Here is a 15,335-nt window from a genome sequence, read left to right as displayed (position 1 = left end):
AGAAAGGCAAACTTCAAGGCAACATCAAACCACTTAGCCTCGTAGCTAGCCCTACAGGGCAAGAGAGGGCTCTCTCCGATCTATCTCGGTAAAGATCTTCAACGGGCAAGATAACCAATAAGGAAACATTGATTTTAGGCTAGTAAACTGATAAAAAGAGTTTGTTTTGGGATTTTTTGGATTTTGGTGGAAAATCGGGGAAAGGCAATTTTGGGTGCGGGGATTGGACACAGTTTTTGCAGGGGGTTCTTTGGGGCAAGGTAGGAGACTGTATTGATGCCTTTAAATTAAGTGAATGGGTAGGAATGACCGGTGAGGAGCTAAGGAGAGCAAGCAATCACCTTGAGTTCTCCTTAAACAGATGAAAACATTGATATTAAGCAAACTTAAAAGCAGAGCATGGAAATCATGAATTCTACTTTAACACTTCATTTGCCTAATTTCAGAAGAAAAAGAAAGAGGATGATTTCACATAACACACTTACAAGTACAAAGAGAAGCACACCATCAATACATGTAACCACAGGAATCCCAAAAAGGACTGCAAAACCCTGGTCTTTCTTCCTTTGCCAAAATTGCAGAGATACAATGAATAATACAATAGAGCTTTCTCCCTCAAGAGTCCAACCTCTCCAACCTCTGAAAATGACTAAGAAAATACATAATATAGGCAAGCTAACACCTTTCCTTGCCTCTAGGGGTCGAGCTCATCCTTCTAGGAGCTGTTTCAACTAATTCTAAACTGAGCACTAAAATCTAGGCAGTCAAAACAACTTGCCTCTATAAGCTAGGAAACCAATTCATTCATTAAATGTTTGCTATTTCATGAATGAATCTTCTAGAATAGGTAAATAAGTGTCATCTCAACATGAAAATACATTAATTACATCAAAGAGGGTGAAAAATCCCATCACAAGTCAAAACTGGTCAAAGCTGGGCGAATTCCTGAGCTGTAGATGAAAAATTGTGAAAATTGCCCAACAGGTCGCGCCCTAATCCTGATAGGTCGCGCTTCTTTGGAGCTGCTTTTGAGGCACTTCTAGGTGTCCAAATGAGGCAAAAGTGGGCTTGTTGGAAAGTTATGGATGTCTACTTTCCAACCCAAGTGGAATTTCTGAATTTGGTGGCCATTTGCCCCTCCAAAATTGCAATCTCCCAAGACTGCTTCCTGTTTGTCAAAAAGATGGCAGAAAGTCAATTTTTCCATGTTTTTTGACCTTCTGGAGGCTCAAAATTTGATGAAATCTCTTGGTAATCGCTGACCATGTGTATCTTTGCATGAAAAATCCAGAAATGCTGAGTTTTCCCAAAATGAAGTTGCCCATCGAATAGGTCGCGCGCGGCACGCGACCTGTCAGGGAGAAAAACTTGTTTTTTGGCACAAAAAATTCACAATTGACAAAATTTTCTCCAAATTTCTTGAAATTTGGGCTGGGAGTTCCCAATCAAGTACCATGCTCAGTCAAAGAGGCTTTGGCCAAAATTTGGAGTGGATTGGGCCTTTTCCGTCGTTTTAGTGCCTTGGCCAACAAGCTCTCCAAATGAGCATTGACCCGGAGAAGCATAGCCTCTCGAGTGATAAAATCCTCCCATGGGATACCCTGCTGTTTTGACTATTTAAATGCTGCTCCAAGGGGACAAAAACACAAGGGAGATGTTAGGGAGGGGGACTTTTGAAGGGATTTAGGGAAAATACATATGAAAGGGGAATTTAGGGAAGCAATTATGAAACATATACCATCAGATAATCATATTTTGTAGGGGTTTCATAGGAGGTAGGGTTTAGGGACTTTGATATTTTGGTAAGGAGATTAGGTGAAAATGACAAGGGAGGTGGTTGGCATGTGGGGAAAAAATGGGAGTGAAAGGGATGACCTTGAGAGCAGCAAAACAAAACCCTGGCTTTACTTGCACTTTGACATTTTTAAACCAAATACACATGAACTTCTCCTTTCAAATTGATGGCATTAAGACACATTTTCATGCTCATGCAAGCTTTAGCAAGCAATAAACCTTGATGATTAGAGGCCTACCAGCAAACTTGAAGAGATTTGGGATCAATTTGCAGTTTACAGGCAATTTTTTGTGAATGAATTCCCAACAGGTCGCGCGCGCCCAACAGGTCGCGCCAGTGTTATTTCTCAACTGCTAGGACCCCCCTGATAGGTCGCGCGCACCCAACAGGTCGCGCGCTTTTTAAGGCCTTCCTAGTGTCAGAATCGGGTGCAGGATAGCTCGTTGGAAAGGTCATTGAATCTACTTTCCAACCCAACTAGAATTTTTTAATTTGGAGTTCATTTGCCCTGTCAAAAATCAAATCTCCCAAGACTGGTCAAAAAGTGCCAAATGAGGCTGCCTCAAGGAAGAGTGCTGTTGCAGTCAACTTTTGAATGCCTTCCTCAACCCCAAATTGAGCTCATGATAGCTCATTGGAAAGATATTTGTATATAGTTATCATTTTACCCATCAAGAAAATCATTTGGCCAACCAAGCTAGGAGAAAACTTGATTTTCCCAAGGTCACTTCAGAGGTGTCTTTGATTCTCCTGAGGCAACGGTATTCTTGACATTTCTCTCAAACCATGACACCTGTGACTAAATTGAAGGAGTTTTTCTTTATTTGGCATGTTTTGGACAAAAACCTCTCTTAGTTTCCCAAAATTCATCTTTGATTTCTTTGAAACATCTTTTGAGTGAAACTTATCCCGATGTGTGGAACAAGGGATTTTGCCGAAATGAAGCGAAATGAAGGGGATAGGGGGCTTCTAAATTCTTGGGGAAATTTTTGGGAGTGGGTAGGGATGTTAGGAAGTAGGGGAAAGTGGAATCTCAGAGATTGAGCGAGGGGAAGGGGTCCAAAAGGGCAAAACACAGGCCCAACCTAGAAAATTGCCAAGTTGTAGCTAGAAACTAGGGTTTGTGCAAAAATGAGGAATTTGGGGGATCTCAGTGATGGAAAGTGTTTAATAAGGTACATGAAGGATAGGGGAAGGTGTATGAACATCTGGATACAAATTTTGCTAATGATTTAACCATCCAAGAGAAATTAGCTTTCAAAATCCTAGGAGAGGGAAATGACCTTGCCTGGGCGCAACTGAAGCATGAACAAGGTGTAAAATGACTCATTAGACACTGACATGATAATGAAAACCCTATGAATGATGATAGACTCAGCTGAATAGTGACATAGATTGGCATTTGGGAAACTTTAGAAGGAGTGAAAGCAAACCCTAGACCTAATGCCTAGTGACCAAATTTTGCTTGAAGACTCACTGAAATGACAAAATTTGACCTTGACACTGTGAGACCACTTTGTAAGAGCATATTTGATCACTGGAGGAAGGCTGGAAATACTGACACTAACATTGGCTCCAATGGGGATGGTAGCTACTTGGAGGTGCCAAGAACCTCAGACCTCTGGGAGAGTAGACCATTGCTTTCAACCATTGGGCGATGGAGTCATTATTTCGGCAAACAACACAAGACTTTGACTCATTTATTGACTGAAACTTGATTCAAACCGACTCAATTATGAAACCTACATGGCTGAAAACTGACTCATAAATGACTCATGACTAACTTAACGAAAACAAGAACTTACAAAGCTTATTGAAGGGCAGCAGTCCATCACGATTTGAAATCATGATGACAACCACCTTGTTTCTTACAAGACAATATACCATCAAACTATATCAAAATGCCAATGCAACCAATCAAGCAGATGCCTTCTTGATTGATTCTCCTGATCAGATCTTCTGGTCAACAATAGATACTGGTAACTGGGCATCCAAAAACATAGCTGACCATGATCTCCTTCATCACTGAACACAACAATAATCACTTTCACTGCTGATTGTAACAAATTTGCCATTGGATCCTAGAAAACATGAAGACTTGACATTGCCACCTCCTGCTGAAAGAACAAGGTGTCCTTTGCTTCAAATTCTGATCTGCCTTCATCATGTGCTTCGGAAAGAGTATGTTCCTGATCCTCAAAAAATTCTGAACAAGTAGATGAGCAGATCTCCTCTTGAAATAACATTTCAAAACATGAGACATATGAGGAAGAATCTGAAATGGAATCCTGAATGGTCTGATCTTTTGTAGTTTGAATATATGGTAAGTCATCCTCATATGATATGATAGCCAGATTCTCATTACATTCATCAATCATGAGAAAAGAAATTTCAGATGTTTCGTGAAACCCAACACTAACATTTCTATCAGCTATCATAGATTCATCCAGAGAAACCTTTTCACTTACTTGAACGAAAATCTTGTCTTGTTTTTCACAGAGGCAATGAACTACCTCCTCGTGAAGATCTAGTGCTGGTGAGATGAGAGCATTTAGGTCTGCTACTCCATTTTCTTCATTTGAGGCAGCCGCGACAATACAACTCTCTTTTATGAGATCCGGAACAACATGTTTTGCCTCATCACAATTTATCTCCCGATCTGATTTATCATCATCACTTTCTGAGATTGGAACATTACTTTCCTGTGTTACCTGCATGCTATCTTCTTCTATGGATAGATCTGAAACAACATTTGCTCTTTCCTCATTTTCAACCATATGGGAATCTTCAGCCTGCTGATCTTGACAAGTATCCTCTAATATTTCTGTGTGCTGCTGACATGGATTCTCATACAGAGCCTCCATAATCTCAACGTCCATAAAATTATCATCTTCATAATATTTCTCAAGGCTTTCAATAAAAGTTGAAGCATGTTTGCAACAGTCATGAACTAAATTTAATGATGGATAAGATGCTTGATATCTTTCAATAAACAAGGCATGAAAATCCTTTAAACAGTAGATACAGGCCTGCGGCAAATTTTCATACCAGGATTGAGTTGCACCTTCCAGAGTGGCCAAGAATATCTTCATCAAGCAATCTTTAGGAAAATCCACCTTCAACTTGCGAATATGCATATGAAATCTAACTAGATGTAAAGCAGCATCCTTCTTACCATCATCTTTAAATGTAGGCAGATTCCTTGACCAATCTACCTTCGGAATTTTATTTGGAAAACCAGGAATGTGATCTCGGCTCAGGGGAGCATATCTTCTTGCAATCCGATCCATCTTGAAAAGCTCAAAGTGTTGAAAAGTGTGCAACAAGAAATGCTTGTTGAGATTGCAACAAGATGATGGAGCTTAGTGAAAAGAGTCGCCTTCACTAAGTGGGCCCGCAGGCTATTTTTGGCGCAAGTCTATTTTTAGACTATGTCTATTTTTAGACATATGGATCATGTCTATGGATGATTGATCAAGTTGGGAAAAATAGATGGACTTCTATTTTTGATGAAAGTGTGAGTGATCACAGTGTGAGTGATTACAGTGTGAGTGATCACAGTGTGAGTGATCAAAGTCAAAAATAGAAAAGTCAAATATTATTATCTCACAATAATATTTGGACTATAAACTTAATCTTATTCTCTTGGAGCACTTCAGTTTGAGCTACGAAAGTGGCACATGCAGCTATCAGAAGGAAATTCGCTTTTCTTATGAGTCAGTTGAGTTGTTGCATGCATGACTTCAGTTAGAACTCAAGTGAGTTGAGTTTAGTGGACTGGAGGTACAGTTGATGGAGTTGTGTTCAGTTTAGCTTTGTTAAACTGGTTGTATTTAGTCTAACTGATCAATAGACTAAAGATGAGTTGGGTGAATTAGTTATTAATTAATTCACAAGTTATTAACTCATAATGCAACTATAGAATACATCAGTTAACTCAGTTGCATGTCAGTGCATGTTCAGTTCAGCAGGGACAGGTGTTAGAGGATCAGATTGCTATCAGTTGTGACTATAGCTGTGCATGATGATTTGCACAATCAAAGGATTGAGTATGCCAATGAGTTTGCTCACGTATCTTCATGATATTATAGCTGTTGCTCACGTCCAACATAGTGTGGGTGACTATTTTGCAGTGTAAAATCGAGTTTGGGAAGCTATTCTCATCAGTTCTCGAGCAGGTTTGAGCAGTGGAGGCAGGCAAGCAGCGGGAGAGATTTGGAGATCAAATCTGAGCTGTATTGTGTGTAACAGGTGGAGATACTTGTGAGAAGTATTATGCTTTGTATTGTTACATGATTCAATCAATATAATATACAGATAGTGTGGGGTTTTTAGCGAGATGCTTTCCCCGGGATACATACTGTGTTTATGAGTTTGATTGATGCTTCTATGTGTGCCTGTGGATGTTTCTGCTTCTGTAAATTGATGATCAACGTAGAGGAGATTATGTATTATACATGTTCCGCTTAAATTGTATGATCAGGATAATCTCTGTTGAATATGTGTTAAATTATTCAAAATTTCTACATGGTATCGGAGCTAGATAATTGTAGAAAAAGTTTCTACATGGTATCGGAGCAGCTTGATTTGTAGAAGAGATTTTTACAGGATATCAAGCGAGGATTGATCATCAGATCTACTATTCAGTCACGAATTCTAGATCGGAAGCAGTTGAGTTTTGTGCTGGTGGAATTCGAATTTAATTCCAAAGCAAGAGATAAAACTCAGAAACATTCAGTTCGAGAATGGAGATAGTATGCCCCAGTATCTCACGAGGTTCACTCAGTGTCGAGATGAGCTGGGAAGTGTGGGGGTTACTGTTGATGATGAGGATGGTGAGTCTAGGACTCCTTGACCTTCCTAAGAGTTGGCATAGCTACCAGGACTCGGTGAATGGAAGGGAGAAACTGCCAAATTGGGAACGACCATGGTCGGATTTGATGCAGGAGGAGATTAGACGGAGCACCAGAGACAGTTCTTCATCTATGCAGGATGAGGAGAATTGTGCCTTAGCGAGTAAGGCGAAGAAGGGGAAGGAGAAGGTTTCTCTTTTCGAATCTGGTTCTTCCAATGATGGGAAGAATGTTGACAAGGCGAAGGTGAGATGCTTTCGTTGTCATGAGTTGGGTCATTATGCTACTAATTGCCCAAAGAAGAAGTCCAAGAAGGGATCCGGGGAAGGATCTGAAGGTGAGGCAGCCTCACTTGCTTCACAGTTTGAGTTGGACTTCACACTCTTCGCATGCATGGTTTCATCCATGATGGGAAGTGGTTGGTTTCTTGACAGTGGAGCTTCTTTCCACATGACCGGTGACAAAAGTTTGTTCAGTACTTTGGAGGAGAAAGATCTCCAGATACTCATAGGGATGGGTAATGATGAGAAGTATAGTGTCTCAGGTGTAGGCACGGTTATTTTTCAGAGGGAGCATGGAGCTCGCCTTACCTTGACCGATGTCAAGTATGTACCAGGACTGAAGAGAAACTTGGTGTCGATCGCGATGTTGGAAGACAGAGGATATGATGTGGTCTTTACTAAGGGAAAGGTTTTCCTTAGACACATCATCACTAGACAGGTGAAGCAGATTGGTTCACGGGTCAAGAACCTGTATGCTCTTGAGGTTCAAGATGCATGCAAAGCCTTGAGCAGCAAGGCAACTGATGGAGACTTGGTGGTTGAGAGGGAGCGTATATTACCTCTCAACATGCAGAGCCAAAAGAAGTCTCAGACGATTGTGGAGGAGCCACGATTGGTGCAGCAGCTTCAGGAGGTTGTGGAGCAGCCACAACAAGGGAAGCTGAGAGGAGATCGAGTAGAGACATCTACTCATCCAGAGACCTCCAGTAGGGGGAAACTTCAAGCCAGGTGGGCTGAGGGATCGCATGCATCCATACCTCCAGGTAGGAGGTGGGGTGATGTGGATTGATTGTCCCAAGGAGGAGCGGCAAGATCCTTGAGGTACCCAACCTCTTGGATGAGACCTTGCTACGGGAGCCCCGATGTGTAGTAGCAGGAACTGACTGATTGGGTAGAGACAGATGCGGATGGAGCGGCAGAGAGAGCGACAGTGCAGGGAATCCCAGGACAGCGCATAGCTAGCAGGCTGTAGCAATGCAAGAGGCACAAGTGTTTTGCACAGTGCTAGGTGGCACAGAGAGGTGTGCAATGGTGCGAGATGCATGGAGATGTTGCAGTAGCGCAGATGTCAGAGAGGGAGCACTTGTCAGCAGCAGGTAGAGCTTCAGCATCAGAGGATGTTTCTATCCCAACAGGGAGGTCAGTTGGGAGGTGCAGTGCGGATGCAATGCTGGGAGATAGAACCGGCAGCAGCACGGATGCAGTCAGAGATCAAAGTGACAGAGGCTAGAGCAGTCAGATACTGAAGAGCACAGAGATGCAGAGTTTCAGTTGACAGAGGCAATAGCAGTCAGAGACTTTGATGACAGAGCAAGTGGACCGGCCAGATGTGTTGCATGGAGAACATTCCAGAGTTACAGGATCGGGTTTGAGAGGAAGCCTTTCTTGTTGAGAGGGAGTGTTGAAAAGTGTGAAACAAGAAATGCTTGTTGAGATTGCAACAAGATGATGGAGCTTAGTGAAAAGAGTCGCCTTCACTAAGTGGGCCCGCAGGCTATTTTTGGCACAAGTCTATTTTTAGACTATGTCTATTTTTAGACATATGGATCATGTCTATGGATGATTGATCAAGTTGGGAAAAATAGATGGACTTCTATTTTTTATGAAAGTGTGAGTGATCACAGTGTGAGTGATTACAGTGTGAGTGATCACAGTGTGAGTGATCAAAGTCAAAAATAGAAAAGTCAAATATTATTATCTCACAATAATATTTGGACTATAAACTTAATCTTATTCTCTTGGAGCACTTCAGTTTGAGCTACGGAAGTGGCACATGCAGCTGTCAGAAGGAAATTCGTTTTTCTTATGAGTCAGTTGAGTTGTTGCATGCATGACTTCAGTTAGAACTCAAGTGAGTTGAGTTTAGTGGACTGGAGGTACAGTTGATGGAGTTGTGTTCAGTTTAGCTTTGTTAAACTGGTTGTATTTAGTCTAACTGATCAATAGACTAAAGATGAGTTGGGTGAATTAGTTATTAATTAATTCACAAGTTATTAACTCATAATGCAACTATAGAATACATCAGTTAACTCAGTTGCATGTCAGTGCATGTTCAGTTCAGCAGGGACAGGTGTTAGAGGATCAGATTGCTATCAGTTGTGACTATAGCTGTGCATGATGATTTGCACAATCAAAGGATTGAGTATGCCAATGAGTTTGCTCACGTATCTTCATGATATTATAGTTGTTGCTCACGTCCAACATAGTGTGGGTGACTATTTTGCAGTGTAAAATCGAGTTTGGGAAGCTATTCTCATCAGTTCTCGAGCAGGTTTGAGCAGTGGAGGCAGGCAAGCAGCGAGAGAGATTTGGAGATCAAATCTGAGCTGTATTGTGTGTAACAGGTGGAGATACTTGTGAGAAGTATTATGCTTTGTATTGTTACATGATTCAATCAATATAATATACAGATAGTGTGGGGTTTTTAGCGAGATGCTTTCCCCTGGATAGATACTGTGTTTATGAGTTTGATTGATGCTTCTATGTGTGCCTGTGGATGTTTCTGCTTCTGTAAATTGATGATCAACGTAGAGGAGATTATGTATTATACATGTTCCGCTTAAATTGTATGATCAGGATAATCTCTGTTGAATATGTGTTAAATTATTCAAAATTTCTACACAAAGCTACTGATCTCTCTGCAGTGAAGTCACCATGAAGCATTGATCTCTGGAGTTTTCAGTGAAGGAGTCGCCAGTGAATAATTTCAGCCTTATCAGTGTCTGATCGTTGTCCACTATCAACAATCAGATTTGAACTTGATACATGTACTGGGGTAAAATGAAAATGAAGTGTTGTATTCACAAGCTCACGGAGATTGACTGAAGCAGCGTTTATCTACTTGCGCTGATGCAAAGCAAGAGCATTTTCGAAGGCTACCTGGCGTATCTTCAGACTCCGTCTAAGACTTATGAAACAAACACATCAATCAACAGACAAGTTTGTTCTCCCCAGTATGGTTGCCAATATGTTAGTGCTTGAAATTTCACCTCAGGCTGAGAAAGGCAAACTTCAAGGCAACATCAAACCACTTAGCCTCGTAGCTAGCCCTACGGGGCAAGAGAGGGCACTCTCCGATCTATCTCAGTAAAGATCTTCAACGGGCGAGATAACCAATAAGGAAACACTGATTTTAGGCTAGTAAACTAATAAAAAGAGTTTGTTTGGGGATTTTTTGGATTTTGTTGGAAAATCGGGGAAAGGCAATTTTGGGTGCGGGGATTGGACACAGTTTTTGCAGCGGGTTCTTTGGGGCAAGGTAGGAGACTGTATTGATGCCTTTAAATTAAGTGAATGGGTAGGAATGACCGGTGAGGAGCTAAGGAGAGCAAGCAATCACCTTGAGTTCTCCTTAAACAGATGAAAACATTGATATTAAGCAAACTTAAAAGCAGAGCATGGAAATCATGAATTCTACTTTAACACTTCATTTGCCTAATTTCAGAAGAAAAAGAAAGATGATGATTTCACATAACACACTTACAAGTACAAAGAGAAGCACACCATCAATACATGTAACCACAGGAATCCTAAAAAGGACTGCAAAACCCTGGTCTTTCTTCCTTTGCCAAAATTACAGAGATACAATGAATAATACAATAGAGCTTTCTCCCTCAAGAGTCCAACCTCTCCAACCTCTGAAAATGACTAAGAAAATACATAATATAGGCAAGCTAACACCTTTCCTTGCCTCTAGGGGTCGATCTCATCCTTCTAGGAGCTGTTTCAACTAATTCTAAATTGAGCACTAAAATCTAGGCAGTCAAAACAACTTGCCTCTATAAACTAGGAAACCAATTCATTCATTAAATGTTTGTTATTTCATGAATGAATCTTCTAGAATAGGTAAATAAGTGTCACCTCAACATGAAAATAAATTAATTACAACAAAGAGGGTGAAAAATCCCATCAAAAGTCAAAACTGGTCAAAGTTGGGCGAATTCTTGAGCTGTAGATGAAAAATTGTGAAAATTGCCCAACAGGTCGCGCCCTAATCCTGATAGGTCGCGCTTCTTTGGAGCTGCTTTTGAGGCACTTCCAGGTGTCCAAATGAGGCAAAAGTGGGCTTGTTGGAAAGGTCTGGATGTCTACTTTCCAACCCAAGTAGAATTTCTGAATTTGGTGGCCATTTGCCCCTCCAAAATTGCAATCTCCCAAGACTACTTCCTGTTTGTCAAAAAGATGGCAGAAAGTCACTTTTTGCATGTTTTTTGACCTTCTGGAGGCTCAAAATTTGATGAAATCTCTTGGTAATTGCTGAGCAGGTGTATCTTTGCATGACAAATCCAGAAATGCTGAGTTTTCCCAAAATTAAGTTGCCCATCGAATAGGTCGCGCGCGGCGCGCGACCTGTCAGGGAGAAAAACCTGTTTTTTGGCACAAAAAATTCACAATTGACAAAATTTTCTCCAAATTTCTTGAAATTTGGGCTGGGAGTTCCCAATCAAGTACCATGCTCATTCAAAGAGGCTTTGGCCAAAATTTGGAGTGGATTGGGCCTTTTCCGTCGTTTTAGTGCCTTGGCCAACAAGCTCTCCAAATGAGCATTGACCCGGAGAAGCATAGCCTCTCGAGTGATAAAATCCTCCCATGGGATACCCTGTTGTTTTGACTGTTTAAATGCTGCTCCAAGGGGACAAAAACACAAGGGAGATGTTAGGGAGGGGGACTTTTGAAGGGATTTAGGGAAAATACATATGAAAGGGGAATTTAGGGAAGCAATTATGAAACATATACCATCAGATAATCATATTTTGTAGGTGTTTCATAGGAGGTAGTGTTTATGGACTTTGATATTTTGGTAAGGAGATTAGGTGAAAATGACAAGGGAGGTGGTTGGGATGTGGGGAAAAAATGGGAGTGAAAGGGATGACCTTGAGAGCAGCAAAACAAAACCCTGGCTTTACTTGCACTTTGATATTTTTAAACAAAATACACATGAACTTCACCTTTCAAATTGATGGCATTAAGACACATTTTCATGCTCATGCAAGCTTTAGCAAGCAATAAACCTTGATGATTAGAGGCCTACCAGCAAACTTGAAGAGATTTGGGATCAATTTGCAGTTTTCAGGCAATTTTTTGTGAATGAATTCCCAACAGGTCGCGCCAGTGTTATTTCTCAACTGCTAGGACCCCCCTGACAGGTCGCGCGCACCCAACAGGTCGCGTGCTTTTGCAGGAGGCCTTTGGAGGCCTTCCTAGTGTCGGAATCAGGTTCAGGATAGCTCGTTGGAAAGGTCTTTGAGTCTACTTTCCAACCCAACTAGAATTTTTCAATTTGGAGTTCATTTTCCCTGTCAAAAATCAAATCTCCCAAGACTGGTCAAAAAGTGCCAAATGAGGCTGCCTCAAGGAAGAGTGTTGTTGCAGTCAACTTTTGAATGCCTTCCTCAACCCCAAATTGAGCTCATGATAGCTCATTGGAAAGATATTTGTATCTAGTTATCATTTTACCCATCAAGCAAATCATTTGGCCAACCAAGCTAGGAGAAAACTTGATTTTCCCAAGGTCACTTCAGAGGTGTCTTTGATTCTCCTGAGGCAACGGTATTCTTGACATTTCTCTCAAACCATGACAACTATGCAAAACTTGAAGGAGGTTTTTCTTCTTTGGCATGTTATGGACAAAAACCTCTCTCAGTTTCCCAAAATTTATCTTTTATTGCTCTGAAACATCTTTTGAGTGAAACTTATCCCGATGTGTGGAACAAGGGATTTTGCCGAAATGAAGCGAAATGAAGGGGATAGGGGGCTCCTAAATTCTTGGGGAAATTTTTGGGAGTGGGTAGGGATGTTAGGAAGCAGGGAAAAGTGGAATCTTAGAGATTGAGCGAGGGGAAGGGGTCCAAAAGGGCAAAACACAGGCCCAACCTAAAAAATTGCCAGGTTGTAGCTAGAAACTAGGGTTTGTGCAAAAATGAGGAATTTGGGGGATCTCAGTGATGGAAAGTGTTTAATAAGGTACATGAAGGATAGGGGAAGGTGTATGAACATCTGGATACAAGTTTTGCTAATGATTTAACCGTCCAAGAGAAATTAGCTTTCAAAACCCTAGGAGAGGGAAATGACCTTGCCTGGGCGCAACTGAAGCATGAACAAGGTGTAAAATGACTCATTAGACACTGACATGATAATGAAAACCCTATGAATGATGATAGAATCAGCTGAATAGTGACATAGATTGGCATTTGGGCAACTTTAGAAGGAGTGAAAGCAAACCCTAGACCTAATGCCTAGTGACCAAATTTTGCTTGAAGACTCACTGAAATGACAAAATTTGACCTTGACACTATGAGACCACTTTGTAAGAGCATATTTGATCACTGGAGGAAGGCTGGAAAGACTGACACTAACAGGACTATTTGGACTTTGCAAACCACTGACAAATGTACTCCAATTTGGAAGGGGTAGACCAGTTTTAGATTTGAGTAAGACTTCAAAAGGATCAAGTTCTTTGAGTTTATTTAAATCTTCCTCTTCTAACAATAATTCAGAAGTAACAACCTCCCAAAATTCCTCCTTATCTTTTTGTGACACTAAAGACGAAGTATCAATTCCTCTTTTTTGTAAATCTAAAATAATTCCAATGAGTTCTTCTTCATTTTCAGACCTCAACAACACCTCATGAATCTTATCATCAACAATTTTGTCCTCAGGACTTCTTGAAAATTCAGAGAGCAAAGATTTTGAAAAAGATGGAGTACCTGGTATTTCAGTAAATCTTTGTCTGCTCCTTGAAATGGTGTTTGGATTGTCCACAGGAGTAGGTGGATCTGGGTCAGGATTGCTCCGTGTATATCTCCCTCTCGAAGCCACCTTTTAAGCTTTTGAAAATATATGGAGTCACCAAGGTAGATTGTAGCCTCGAAAAGTCTTCTGAGCTCCTGCTACCTTCAGAAGTTCAGTCTCTTGTTTTCGGGAATGAATAATCTTCAGACTCCCGGCAGATGCACCAAAATGTTATCTCAAAATCAGACCCTGGAAGGCTGCTGACCAGGAAGACCTTAAGTAACTATTTCAAACCTACTTTAGGCTGAGGCTTGGCCTCCCCAACCTGAGAGGGCTCTCTCAAAGGATTAATGATCTTTGATTATGATTAAAATGGCTAACTCTTACGAAACAAATATAAAAATATGAGTGGTGGAAACACAACTAGAAAGTATCCATTGGGCTTATGGAGTCAAATTCGTTTCAGTATAGCAATGATATCAACCTTACATAGAAGTCAGGACATCTAGAATTCAACCATTCAGAACACACCAAAAACATACAGGACAACACAGTTTATAAATATGTGAAGGAAATTAGAGCACAATCAGTGATTTCTAAGTAATCACATATCTATACCACTACAAATAATAAAGAGAGGATGATACACAACATTCTGAACAGTAAATCCCTTCTGATTCCTGAGAAGTAAAGCCCAGTATTGTATTACTAAAACAGAGTCATATACATAGCACAATAGTTCAAATTTCTCTGAAATTTTCGAACCCTTGGTACATTGCCCTCTCTCCTATATAAAGAATTCTTTACAAGGCTGAGATTCCTCCTCCAGCATGAGGGGAATTCTGCTTGCTATGACACCTATTCCAACTTTAACTACTTATTAAATGCAACAAACTGCTAACTAGATATTTTAGAAACCTAAGACAATTAGGAGTCTAACTCCACATCATGCTGGTAATAGCATTAATTACAATCAAATCTCATTCTCTGACAAGTGGTCTCCTTCAATTTAGCTGTGGTGGATGTTCAAAGCTCCTTACTGGTCCTTAATGTCTTATCCCTTTACGACTACTGAGAAGTAGGAAACTGCCCCTGTTTTTATGCTTTTGGTTTCCTCAAAGATATTCGGAACCAATTAACCATGTTGATCTTCTTTAATTAGCCAACAATCTATTGGAGTGTCACGTTCTTCATGTGTTGTAAGGCTTTCCCATATACATGTGTGATGACAAAACTTCTTTAAAGCTGATTTAAAAGTCATTTACAATACTAGAGGTGATCATTTGTATAACAAAAAGTTTAAAGTTCATATAACTTCTTTCCACTTGTTTTGTCGTGGTTGGTTGCTTGCACATTGTAAATGATCTTTTCTGAGATTTCCTTTCAAAAATGTCCCCTTGGTCCCTCAAAATTGGTCGACTGAGCTTTAATTATGCAGCTACAGCAGTTTCGTAGCGCGCTACGAAACTGCTGTGCATTATGCGTCCTTTTCAGCAGTTTCGTAGCGCGCTACGAAACTGCTGTGTAATCACAAAACACAGTTTAACACCAAAATCTGACTGACTTGAGCCTCTTTTATCTTGACATATCCCTTTCAACTGCCCTAAAGCTATCAAAACTGAGTAGAGATGTATCATTCTTCAAGAAACTGTAACAAGGTAAATCATCAAAATT

This window comes from Pinus tabuliformis, chromosome 6, assembly GCF_031772625.1.
Source record: "Pinus tabuliformis cultivar Carrire ecotype Pingquan chromosome 6, CPIR1, whole genome shotgun sequence".
NCBI classification, from domain to species: Eukaryota; Viridiplantae; Streptophyta; class Pinopsida; order Pinales; family Pinaceae; genus Pinus; species Pinus tabuliformis.
This window is presented reverse-complemented; position numbering follows the sequence as displayed.